Below are 13,186 nucleotides of genomic sequence, written 5' to 3' on the forward strand. Positions count from 1 at the left end.
CCGCTTCGTGGGGAACTGCCCCATCCAGAGAGAGGAGAGAAGAGTCACGGTCTCCATGAGAAATCCTCACACCCCTGGTAAGGACATCGCTACCTTCCTGAGCCGCTTCTGCTCCGTGGTCAAGGACCCCTCCAAGATCCTGGATGTCAACGGCTTCTGGACAGGCAAGTGGTCCATTATCATCAGACTGAGGAAAGACAGCACGGCAACTGACGGACTCCAACACCTGCCATCAAGCTTTGCCCTGGGCGGCTCTGCCGGCCTCCTCCACTATGCCGATCAGCCGAGGAACTGCAGAAAATGCGGGGAAGCTGACCACATGGCGAGAAGCTGCAAGGTCTCAGCCTGCAGGAACTGCAAGGTGGCGGGGCACGAGTCCAAGGATTGCCTAAGAAAATTGTCCTGCAACCTCTGCGGCCTGGCCAGCCACATCTACAGGGACTGCCCCCAGAGGGCCAGATCCTACGCTGCAGCTGCCGGGATCGGACCTGCCCCTGCCCTGCAGCCCAAGCCAGCCTAGAGGAAGCAACAGAAGCCCACACCGCAGCCAAGAGCTGGTAAGATATCTCCCACCCCTGTTGTGACAGCACCCCCCTCCCTCCCCGCTGTCACAACACCCCCCCCCTGCAGTAGCACTAACCCCCTCCACCGCTACTGCAGCCCCCTCCCTTTCCCTGGAGGATTTCCCCCCCCCCCTCCTCCCTCTTGTGTCTGCAGGTGATGAGAACAAACAAAGGAGGAAGCGGAAAGAGCTGGACAGCCCAGCTGGCGACTCTGACCCTTCCAAGAAAAAGGCAATCGAACTGGAAGAGGACCCTCTCCCGTCAGAGGGGGCCCTGGTAGAGATGGTGGATGAGTTGCTGGATTCTGAGCAGGAGGAGGAAGAATTCCTGCAACTGCCCCAAATCTGCCTATTCGACCAGCTAGAGGAGAAAGGTCTGCTCCCACCCGAAGGGGACACGGGCAGACCGGACCAAGTCCCACCGGACAAGGAGGGTAACTGATGTATTGACTGTGCTAACTCTCTTTTTTCTCCCAACTAATGGCTAACTTTTCTCTTTTTACCATTAATGTGAGGAGTGTGAAGGATAAGATTAGACGTCAGTCTGTGTTTACCTTTCTTGACAGTCAGAAATGTGATGTTTACATGTTGCAGGAATGTTCTCTCCCTTTCTCTAGTTCCTACAGGCATCTGGGGAGGCAGTGGTCTCACGGGCCCTCCTATTGGTCTGGGGGGAGTGACTGTAAGTCTGCAGGGGTCGCCATTCTTATCAGGGGAAGCCTCTTCACACTAGATTCCGTTCAGGAGTTTGTCTGCGGCAGATTGCTTATCGTAGATGGCTCCTGGGCGGGTGAGCCTATCAGGCTTATCTGTGTGTATGCATCCCCGGGTAAGAATGAGCGTTTGGAGCTTTTCCAGACCCTGCGGGCCCAGCTCGCAACCACCAGGGCGGTAGTGATGGCTGGGGACTTTAACTGTCCTATAGAGGAAGATGGTAGGAGTTCTTGTACTAATGCTAAACTTGATGTTTCTTCCAGGTTGTTGCAGGAGATGGTAGCCGAAGCATCCTTGCGGGATGCAGTGGGATCTATGGGGGCCGGCTCTGTGAATTATACTTGGAGCCGCCCCGATGGCTCAGTGCGTTCCCGGATTGACTTTGTGTTTACATCGAGAGCGGTAAGACAAAACAGGCATGTCATGGTTCCCTGCTTTTTCTCTGATCATAGGGCCATTCTCTTTGAAGGTGTTCTGGGTCACGGGTTCCCTCCCGGCCCTGGCTCTTGGAAGCTGAACTGCGCTCTGCTGGGAAAGGAAGAGGTGATGGTTGAGCTGAGGGATGCCTATGTAATGTGGAAAAATGACAAAATGTATTTTGACTGTATGTCTAACTGGTGGGAGTATGTCAAGGGCAAGTTTCGCAGTTTCTTTCAGGCTAAAGGCCGCCAACAGGCGTGCGAGAGGAAGAGAAACTTCAGGAGACTTCAGCGTCAGCTGCAGTCCCTGCTGGATCTCCAACTCTGCGGCTGGGATGTGAAGGATGATCTGGCTGAGGCCAAAGGGGGCCTGAAAAGGCACTTCGAGGAAGAGGCCAATCGCATCATCTTCCGTTCCAAGGTGGAGAATCTGGAGAAGGGTGAGAAATGTAATTCTTTCTTTTTCAGAAAACTCCACTCCGGCCACACGCCCCTGACTGAGCTGCGGGACGAGTCTGGCACCCCCAGGAGGGGGAAGGAGGGCGTCATGGGAGTCGTCTCAGACTACTACGGCAAACTCTACTCCCCTAAGACTACAGACGACGACGCAGCTGAATCTTTCCTGTCAGGTATCACTAACCCTATTGATCCTACAGGTAGGGCAGCTATGGATGCCCCCCTCACCTTGGGGGAGCTGCACTCTGCCGCTAAATCCTTTAGGCCGGGCAGGACCCCGGGCAGTGATGGCCTCCCAGCCGAGCTCTATGTAGCGCTGTGGGACCTCATTGGCCCGGACCTGCTAGAGCTGTATGAGGAGATGGTGGTGGAGGGCAGGATGCCTCCTACTCTGAGAGAGGGCTTGATCACGATTTTGTACAAGCGCAAGGGAGAGAGATGTGACCTCAAAAATTGGAGGCCCATCTCCCTCCTGAACATGGACTACAAGATTTTGGCCAAGGTACTAGCCAACAGGCTAAAGGTTGTCATTGGGCGAATTGTTCATCCTAATCAGACTTGTGGCATTCCTGGTAGAAGGATTGCAGACAGCCTTGCGCTGCTGAGGGACACGGTTCATTATATCAAAGACCGCCATGCACATGTGGCCCTGGTCAGTCTTGATCAGGAGAAGGCCTTTGATCGTGTCTCTCATGGTTTTATGCGTAAGGTTCTGTGCAGGTTTGGATTGGGTGATATGTTTTGTTCTTATGTTAACCTGATGTACCTTGATATCTACAGCTCGGTGTTGGTGAACGGCTGGAAGACTGACCCCTTCTCTGTACTGTCTGGGGTCAGACAAGGCTGCCCTCTTTCACCTCTCCTTTTTGTCTGTTGTATAGAGCTCTTTGCGATGTCCATCAGGCGAAACCCAGAGATCAGAGGGATCACCGCACCGGGTCCAGACCGACTAGAGGCCAAGTGTTCGCTCTACATGGACGACGTCACTGTCTTCTGCGCTGATCAGCGTTCGGTGGCAGCACTCGTCCAGACCTGCAACAACTTCGGCCAAGCTTCAGGGGCAAAAGTCAACTGCGGGAAGTCAGAGGCAATGCTGTTTGGTCAGTGGCACCTGTCATCCCCCGCTGCATTCCCCTTCACAATCAAGCCGGACTTCATCAAAATTCTTGGAGTTTGGTTCGGTGGAGAGGAGGCGGCCCTGAAGTGCTGGGAAGAGAGACTGGCAACAGTCCGGCAAAAGATTGGACTGTGGAGCCTCAGACTTCTTACCATCGAAGGGAAAGCACTGGTACTGCGCAACGAGATTCTTCCCGTTCTTCAGTACACGGCCCAAGCCTGGCCACCTCTTGCTGCCGTCTGTAAGACCATCACGAGGACAGTCTTTCACTTCATCTGGGGCTCCAAAATGGACAGAGTGAAGCGGTCAGTTATGTACAAGGAGCCCCACAAAGGTGGGAAAGGGATCCCGGATATCCCCACCATGCTGCGTGCCTTCTTTGTTTGCAACTGTATCCGCAGGACACTCCTTGAAAAGAACGTTTGCTCTGCTGGGAAGTCCATGTCACGCTTTTTCCTTCTTCCTCTTTGGAGGAAACTTGGTTGGGACAAGTGGGACAGCTCCTTCCCTTACAACTGGACTACACCTTGGTTTTACCTGGATGTTGGACAATTTGTGAGGGAGCACCATCTGGAGGGACTTAAACCAGACTTGTGGAAACCTAAAACTATCCACAAGCTCATCAGAGCTAAGGACATTATGGAGTCTGTTCCAGGGCTCCCTGTGGCCACGGCCAAACATGTTTGGGAGAATGTAGCCTCTAAGAGACTGACTAATGGACATAAAGACATTGCATGGATAGCCATTCAGGGGGGTTTGCCTCTCAGGACATTTATGCACTCCCGGAACCTGTGCAGATATGTTCACTGCCCCTTTTGTATTACCAAGAGGGAGACTGCTCAACATATCTTTTGGGACTGTCCCACTGCACAGGCATTGTTGGATGCCCTGGAACATGAACTTAAGGACAGTGTGCCCAGGACTTGCCTTTCATACCATTCGGTATTTTATGGATTATTTCCTGGGACTCACACCGTTGAGGCAATCCAGGAGGCCTGGCGCCTTATGAACTGTTTTAAGGACGCTATGTGGCTTGCCAGGAACCGCCTCATCTTGAAGCGGGAGAAGATGACCATCCAGGACTGTCGCAGGCTTATCCATAGCCTGTTAAGAGACTATAACACCCTTGACAGTCCTGAGGAAGATGAAGACGACGATTGATTGTAATTGATTGATTGTTGTCTCCTCTTCTCCTCCTCCCCATTGTGTCTATTTTCAATAAAAAACTTTGGTTTGTGCTCCCCTCCCTTTCCCCCTCCAACCCATTCCCCTTCACAGCATGAAGTATTATTGAATGTCATGTCTATTTATGCACCCTTCCCTTTGTGTCTGTCCTCAATAAAAACTTTTTGCTCGTGACTCCATCACCCTACCCCTCTCACCTACCTCCCCCCCACACCCAATGTTATTTTATTGCACTGTAATACACTGTAAAGTTTGAATGGTTAGTGCAGTACTTGATGTATATAGTGTAGGATGTCATGTCTTGTACTTTATGCCCTGTATTGTACTAAAACGTATGCATGATCATGTCTTACAGTGTACTGCGTACACTTGAATGAAATGTATGAACTGTGTTTTTTGTACTTTATACAAAATAAAGCTACTTTTTCAATCAAAAAATCTGTTATAGATAATAATTTTTTAAAAAATCTCCCTTGGGTTCCTTGCTTTAAGTTTACAGCTTAATTCCATAAAATTATTTTTGTGGACCTTCTATCTACTTCCAACTAGGTCCATCCCAGTTCCTCCTAATAATCTACTGATTCTCAATGATTATTCTGTTAGCTACATTGAACCCCTGTAGATTTGAAAACAAATGTGATAAGTAGAGAGACCTGGAGATGACCTTTACTGATGTTGAAACAAGACATAGCCAAACTATGTACCAGATAAAGTACTTGATAATGGCTAATACCTTCCCAAACTATGGAAGGTGTAGCAATTCTCAAACCACTTCCAAGGTCCAAGTTTAGATACTCTTAAAGGGTGACAGTTTTCATGCCCCAAAACAGCTTTAAACAGCCTTAGACCACTAGTGAACACAGATGAGAGAAAGTAGCACACCTCCCTTTCGTCCTGAGACTTCATCAGGGTATGTGCTTCTATCACAACTAAATGGTCTATCATAGTATAGTAAACAATGACAATAGGAAATAAACAAGTGAGTACAAACATATATGTAAACAATTAAAATACATAAATGAATGTATTTGAATTGTTTCCACATGGATGGAATCATTGATTGCCTATTACTATTGTTTACTACACTATTAAAGACCATGCCCTCCATATTGGATGCAGAAATATAAAGATACATGAAAATTGAATGAGGGGAGAAGGGGGGGAGGAAAAAGGGAGGAAGTATATTTAATATTAATAGAGATATAGTAATCTTGTGTGTTTGTAGGTTATTATGAAGGATGTTAAGTAGCAAGATAAGCCTTTGCTTTTTTGTATTTTACATATGCATTTTCATACTGTATTCAATAAACCTTATTTTTATTCAAAATTACTATGCTATCATGTGCTATTTTATATATCTGGGGATAATTTGTGCTAATCTACATGTCAAATTTTGGGAATTGAAAAATAGTGAGAGTCCTCCATTAGCACCCGGGTGCAATTACAGAAGTGGTTTGGAAACTGGCTGCTACAACTTTCGCCCAGAGATTTGGTAAGACATACCTATCTACAGCAGGGCATTTGATAAGCACTTTTCTGGTATGTAGTATTTCTATATTTTGTTTCAACTTCACCATAGGGCACCTCCAGGTTTCTCTCTATTTATCACACTGAATTTCACCCCATTAGCAATAGATATTTTGAATGGCTGCCACCCTATATAGTGAATTGGAGTGATATTTATGGACTATTTTGGAAATTTATACTTCTGCCAGTTTCTGATTTATTTTCAATCAAAAAGTGTTTGATTTATTTGCGCCTAGTAATACTATTTCTCTGTTAACATATATTATCATATATTATCTAATATACCAGGGCCGGTACTACCATTAGGTGAACACATGGTTATCTAGGGTGCCAGAGGGTAGAGGGTGCCTAAAATACTATCACTCATCTAGTGTTTTTAATGTCCCCACAGAAGCTGTCAACTGCTACTCCTCAATATTAGTGTGGAAATGGGAGTGTGACACTGGGCTATGATGTCACTGGCAAGTGCGACACTCCCAGACCAAAGGGTGAAGGAGATGTCACTGCCTCTCCTTCCTGTCTGCTAAGGAAAGAAGCATGGGGGGGGGTTAGGCACCAACTCCAAGGAGGAGACCGCATTGCAAGGGAGTGGCACCACCTAGGGCCCCCCAGTGCTTCTGCCAAAGCTGTAGAATATCATGGACATATGTCAAAGCTGTAGAACATCATGGACATATTTGCCAAATGATTCTGTTATATCAGAGGGTAATAAAGACCTTTTGAAATGTTCCTTGCATCAAACATGGCATAGGAGCCTACTTATGCTTGGGACCATTTAGAGGATCCTCTGGCAATTGTAATGGTGAGTTAGAACCTACAGATTAGTACATTTCACTGTGGGCAGGGAATTCATGTCACAAAATATTAGAGATGAGATGTTCGGATTATGGGAAATCCGAAGTTGGGGATTCGCGTGAAACGCCAAAGTTGGATCTCAAAGAGAAGCAGAACAACATTATTGGGAATTTTTTTGCAAAACACTCTCAGGTTTTGGATTGCCATCTTTTGTATATATAGTCCTCCCTCATTTTCTCAAGTGCCATTTTAGAACAGACAGCGTGTAGAGGGGAGGTTACCTGCAGTGCTCTGCTCAGAAAATAGTGTTCAGGGTGAATGAGGGACATAGGAAAGCAACAGAATCTTGCCATTATTGGAAAGCAGTTCTGTAGAGATTAATCAGCTAGAATAGTGTACTGATCAATTGCTTTTAATTTCAATCTTAAATACACTTTACGCAGACTAGTGACTATTTGTTGTTGTTAATGCATTGCATATATATATATAATAATACTAGACAGTATATACAGAATGAGTTAGATAGAAAACATTCTGAACTGACTAATATATTTATTTTTTGGAGAAATACAATGTGCTTTTGCTGTTTGAATATTAGCAGCAGAATCCAAAAAACAAACAGATTTCTTTATTTTAAATTTGATAGTTTTTCTAGTGAAAGTAATCTTGTGTGGGCAGTGACAATTGAAAAAATTTTGAAAAAACTGAGTGTTTGCGTGTGAGATTCAGATCTGCCATGCCACTAACTGAAGCAAGCCAATTAGATATATTAAACAGCAAAACAAAATTTGTATAAGGTGCAAGAAAAAGATTTGGAAAATTACACTAAATTTGGAACTTTACACAGCATGCATCATGGAGAGTGAAGACACAGTAACAATCAGGTGTCATTAGATGGACAGAGGCATTAGTAGATGTTTAGACATGTAGATACCCAATTTGCTGTCACTATATAAATACATGAAGATGCTGAGAGATGAAGGTGGCCTGCACCCATACTACAAAAATTCAAAGATTAGGCACCCAATACATTGCCAGAGAATTATTTGGTAGCCAGGAGCAGGGTTTTCCTTATCTTGCTGCTATATAAATAAATGTAGATGCCGAGATGAAGGTGGCCTGCACCCATACTACAAAAATTCAAAGAATAGGCACACCATACATTGCCAGAGTATTCATCGGTTTCCAAGAGCAGGGCCTTCCTTACCTTGTTTTACTTATATGCTCTGTGCCTTAATGCTGCCCTTCTGAACCAAACCAGGGGACTCGTATATATTTATCAAGAGGGAGGGCTGAAAAATCATTCCTCTTGGGTAAGCTTGGTCCAACCCCGGGGTAAAGGGGACTGTCTAAGACTTGCAGCAGAGACGGTCTCCAAGAGGGTGTGTACTCACTCTGATGCCAGGGCAACTGCGACACCTCACACTGCCGCTGCGTCTTGGCTAGTGACAGGCAGCCGGGGTGCATGGCTGTAATTAAATTATTGCTGCGCCCTGAGTGGACATGGGGGGCACACTCTTAGTCCAATTTCTCCTCTCTCCATGCTACCGGCACCTGCTCATAAGCTTTTACTATGTTGCGTTAAGTCTTGGGGACATCCGAGTACCTGTGAGTGCGTCCAACTCTACAGGAAAAGCGATGGCTATAGATGAAGACTTCTGTTAGTTCTAAAAGCTTATGAAAGTTACTAGGAACCCGTAACATCAAGGATTATATCCTGGGACCAGTGATGTAATGGAAATTTGACCTTCCACTATTTGGTTTTAGTATTAGTTGTTATCTGACTCGCATTGCTCTCTCCACCACCTTTTTCCTTTAAATAAAAACTGTGACCATTTGCCAAATTTACATTGGTGTCCGTGTGGTTATTTATTTATTCAATTACAGTTAATAGTAAGTCTGAACATGCAAAGGAGGTTTGGGTGCAATGAAAGGGAGATATCAACACTATGCAGTTTGTTATTTTTGTAACTGAATCCGAGAAAGCAAATGCAAAGATGGCACAAAAAAAGTGACAAAATCCTTCATTAAGACAGTTTGCTGCAGGCTTTGGCCAAAATTGGGACAGTTGTGAAGGGATCATTAGGAAATGGACTGGAAACGACTGGAAATGAATGTTCATGCTATAAATAGTAGTATTGGAGCAAAAACAGCTCAAAATTACATTATTTTACCTATTTTCCCCTATTTTTAATTAAATACAGATCCAAAACCAAAACCTTTCACTTTATTTTGCAAAACTGGTAGCAAAGCCAAAACAAGAACGCAGATCTCTACAAAATATACAGAGCAGTATGTGGCAGTGTTGGCATTGCAGAATATTAAGTAATAATGACACAATAATATTTACAGAAAAGTGATTTGAATTTGAAAATTAAGCATTCAGGGAGCAGGGAAAAAATGAGTATTGGTAAGCAAAATGTCTGCAGGTCATCTCCCATATTCTGTGATCTAAATGACAGAGAATTAGTGCATCTAATCATAATATATTCATGAACAGGTGTGTTTTGAGACATATACCATACTGGTTCTGTTCTTGGTGTGTGGGAAAGACATTACAGCTGTGCTTGGTTTATATACATAGTATAGAGAAAAGAACAAAATAGGGAAATTCAGACAGACAAGGTATCACTATAAGATAGGAATTATCACATGAATCTATATCCAATATAACTTGTAATATCAATTGCTTTCATTTATTACACCTGGCAATACACAAATCTGAAACAAGAACATATTTTAATTTTTCCAGACATGTATGTACAGTATTATGAATTACTATGGTATTTTTACAAATAATAAATATTAATTTGCTATAGTTAATAGATGTAATTGACGTGCAAAATATATCTGGATCAAGTATTTAATGCTTGTTTGCACTACTACTATTATACTGTTAGTACAATATAACAATGTGCTGACAAAATGGCATCATAATAAAATGTTTACCTACCCGATTTGCCTGTTTTTCCTGTATCTAGAAGATAAAGATATTTATTCCAATATGTTACCAAAAGTAGAGATTATCTCTTTTAAAATAAAATATATAAAATATAATGGGAGGAGATTGAAACACAGTGACTTAATGGTTAGCACTTCTGCCTCACAGCACTGGGGTCATGAGTTTGATTCCCGACCATGGCCTTATCTGTGTGGAGATTTTATGTTCTCCCCGTGTCTGAGTTGGTTTCCTGAGGAAACTTTCCTCCCACACTCCAAAAATATACTAGTAGGTTAATTGGCTGCTATCAAATTGCCCTTAGTCTCTCTCTGTGAGTGTGTGTGTATGTTAGGGAATTTAGATTGTAAGCTCCAATGGGGCTTGGACTGAAGTGAATGAGTTCTCTGTACAGTGCTGCGGAATTAGTGGCGCTAGATAAATAAATAGAGGATGATGATGATTGAAACAATATTCCTGGGGAACTCAACAAAAAATTAAAAAATTGCTTTGGTCATTAAGATACAAAACATCACCAATGAAGTACTATAAGAAAATTATTGCGTTACACAACACCTCTGGGTTTATTACATGGGTTGCCCAAATAAACTCTGCTTAACGGGTTTCTTGACATTTTCAATATTTTTTATTTTATCAATCTTCTGCTACTATTTTTTTAAAAAAATATATATATATCATTTATTGAAGTTTAACCATCAATAAAGCAGTTTATAAGCGTTTTCTTTAGTACAAACACAATTAGAACTCTTGGGAATTCATTCCCTAATTTTGGACCATTCCTCTACCTCGAGAATATCCACCCATGTTCTCCTCCCGTTGTGGTTCGTGGTGAGCTATAAGGAGTCATTATATGCTAGAGATAAGACCACTGGGGTGTGATTTACATTTACAGAATGTCTCCAAGGGAGTGATTTGAGCTCCAAGATAGCATGGTACAAGATGTCTAATTTGCGGAAAATTGGAAAAAGCAGTTGCCAGAGATATGGAACTGACACTGAATGTCCACGAACTCACGGAAGAACCATAAAGGGGCAATACCAGGCAGGAATTTTCTATTGTGTTGAGACTGAACCGCAAATAAGCTGTCACTCACCGGACTGTTAGTGCCTCTAGGTTGGGACATGGGTCTCTCTCGCTGCTGCCGGCGCCTCTCCTGAGCCGCGGCCGTCCGCCATCTTGACTAAGATTGCGCATGTGCAGAAACCCTGAACTGTTAATACCTCGCCTCTAGTCTCATTGGTTAATTAATCACCTCTCAGTACTTAAGGCACCTGTTGCCCTATTACCTTTGCCTGTTCTTGGTTTCAATTCCTTGAGACTCTGAGGTGTTTCCTGTTTCTGCTCGTGTTATCCGTTTGCTCTGGACAAGTCTCCTCTCCACATCGGTAGTAGAACTTACCCGCTGCAGACTACTCTCGCTACCTCCGTTACCTGCCTGCTTCTGGACAAGTCTTCTCTCCACATCGGTAGTAGAACTTACGCGCTGCAGACTACTCTCGCTACCTCCGTTACCTGCCTGCTTCTGGACAAGTCTCCTCTATACATCAGTGGTACAACTTGCCTATTGCAGACCACTCACGTTACTCCGTTCCACGCCTGCACCTGGACAAGTCTTCCCTTCACATCAGTGGTACAAATTGCCTATTGCAGACCACTCACATTACTCCATTCCACGCCTGCACCTGGACAAGTCTTCTCTACACATCAGTGGTAAAACTTGCCTATTGCAGACCACTCACGTTACTCCGTTCCATGCCTGCACCTGGACAAGTCTTCCCTTCACATCAGTGGTACAACTTGCCAATTGCAGACCACTCACGCTATTCTGTTACACACCTGCGCTGGACAAGTCTTCTCTACATATCCGTGGTGAAACTTACCAGCTGTAGACCATTCATGTTTCCTTGTGATATAGCTACTACTCTGTATGGTACCTACTAGCTGGACTAAAGTCTACAAGTGCCTCTGTATTGTAGCTGCAAGTTGCTGACTCTTCTACTATATTGTTGATTGGTCTTTGCCTAACGTTATCCAGTTATCAAGTACTGGCCTGCTATATGCTACCTGCGTGCTAAGGCACTTGGACTCTTTCCTCATTTTATCCTGTTTACTAAACTGCTGTACCATCACAGTTTTACGGTGCCAAGACTCAGCATTTATACTATTGACATTCCTTTCCTCTATTCTACTGTATGGTTCCACTGATTCATCACACTACCCAGAGGTCCGCACTTCTGGTAAATGTAGCTACACCTGGTGAATTCTGGGTAAAACTCCTAGTGCCCGTAACAGTAAGAACAGGCCATGACAGACCCAGGATCGGAACCAACAGCTTAAGATATGTTGCAGTACCTGGTTACTCGGGTTGAACAACAAGATGCTCGTCAGCAACAATTATTTCAATGTTTGCAGTCTCTAGTCTCTCGGGGAGATCCTGTGCAAAATGGATCTTCTACTAATAATCCCCCGGAGTCTTCTTCTCTTCCAGTGCCATCCCCTCAAAATTTGATGGAGATCCAAAAGCTTGTAGGGGCTTTCTCAATCAGTACTCTATTCATTTTGAGCTCCAACCTCAAAATTTCCCTACTTATCGCTCTAAAGTGGCCTATTTAATCTCTCTGTTTTCTGGACAGGCTCTGGCATGGGCCTCTCCTTTGTGGGAAAGAAATGACCCCCTGCTGGAGGATAGTGCCATGTTCATTTCAACTTTCCGAAGAATTTTTGATGAACCTGGTCGTGTTATTTCTGCTGCCTCTAGTATTCTTTGATTACACCAAGGATCCCGTTCAGTAGCACAGTATGTAATTCAATTTCGCACACTTGCCTCTGAACTCCAATGGAATAGTGAGGCATTGATAGTTGCCTTCTGGCAAGGTCTTGCTGACAAGATTAAAGATGTGCTGGCTTCCCAAGAGTTACCATCTTCTTTGGATGCTTTGATATCTTTGTGCAACAGAGTGGACATGAGATTCCGAGAAAGAAATTCCGAAAAGGAGTCTTCACCTAAAGTATCGGGTCGCCTGCCTTCTCGATTCCGTCATCCCTCACCTTCAGTGGAACCCATGGAGGTAGGACATTCTAGATTGACTTCAGAAGAGAGGGAACAACGGTTGAAGAATAAGCTCTGTATTTATTGTGCTGATCCTAATCACTTGCTGAACTCATGCCCTAGAAAGTCGGGAAACGCGAGGCCCTAACCTGTTCTGGAGAGGTAAGGTTGGGGTCCCTGGAATCCTCTCCACACCTTTTGAATTTTTAAAGTTTGCTCGTTTGCTGTTACTGTTTCCACTTCTACTAAGTCTTTTACATCGCAAGCACTTCTGGACTCTGAAGCTGCTGGGAGTTTTATTTCAAGTTCCTTAGTATGTCAGTGGTCTTTACCTGTGACTCCTTTAAAAACAGCTATTGCTGTTACGGCCATAGATGGTTCACAAATTATCAATGGAACTATT

The sequence above is a fragment of the Mixophyes fleayi genome, chromosome 4 (genome assembly GCF_038048845.1).
Source record: "Mixophyes fleayi isolate aMixFle1 chromosome 4, aMixFle1.hap1, whole genome shotgun sequence".
In the NCBI taxonomy this organism is placed as follows: Eukaryota; Metazoa; Chordata; class Amphibia; order Anura; family Limnodynastidae; genus Mixophyes; species Mixophyes fleayi.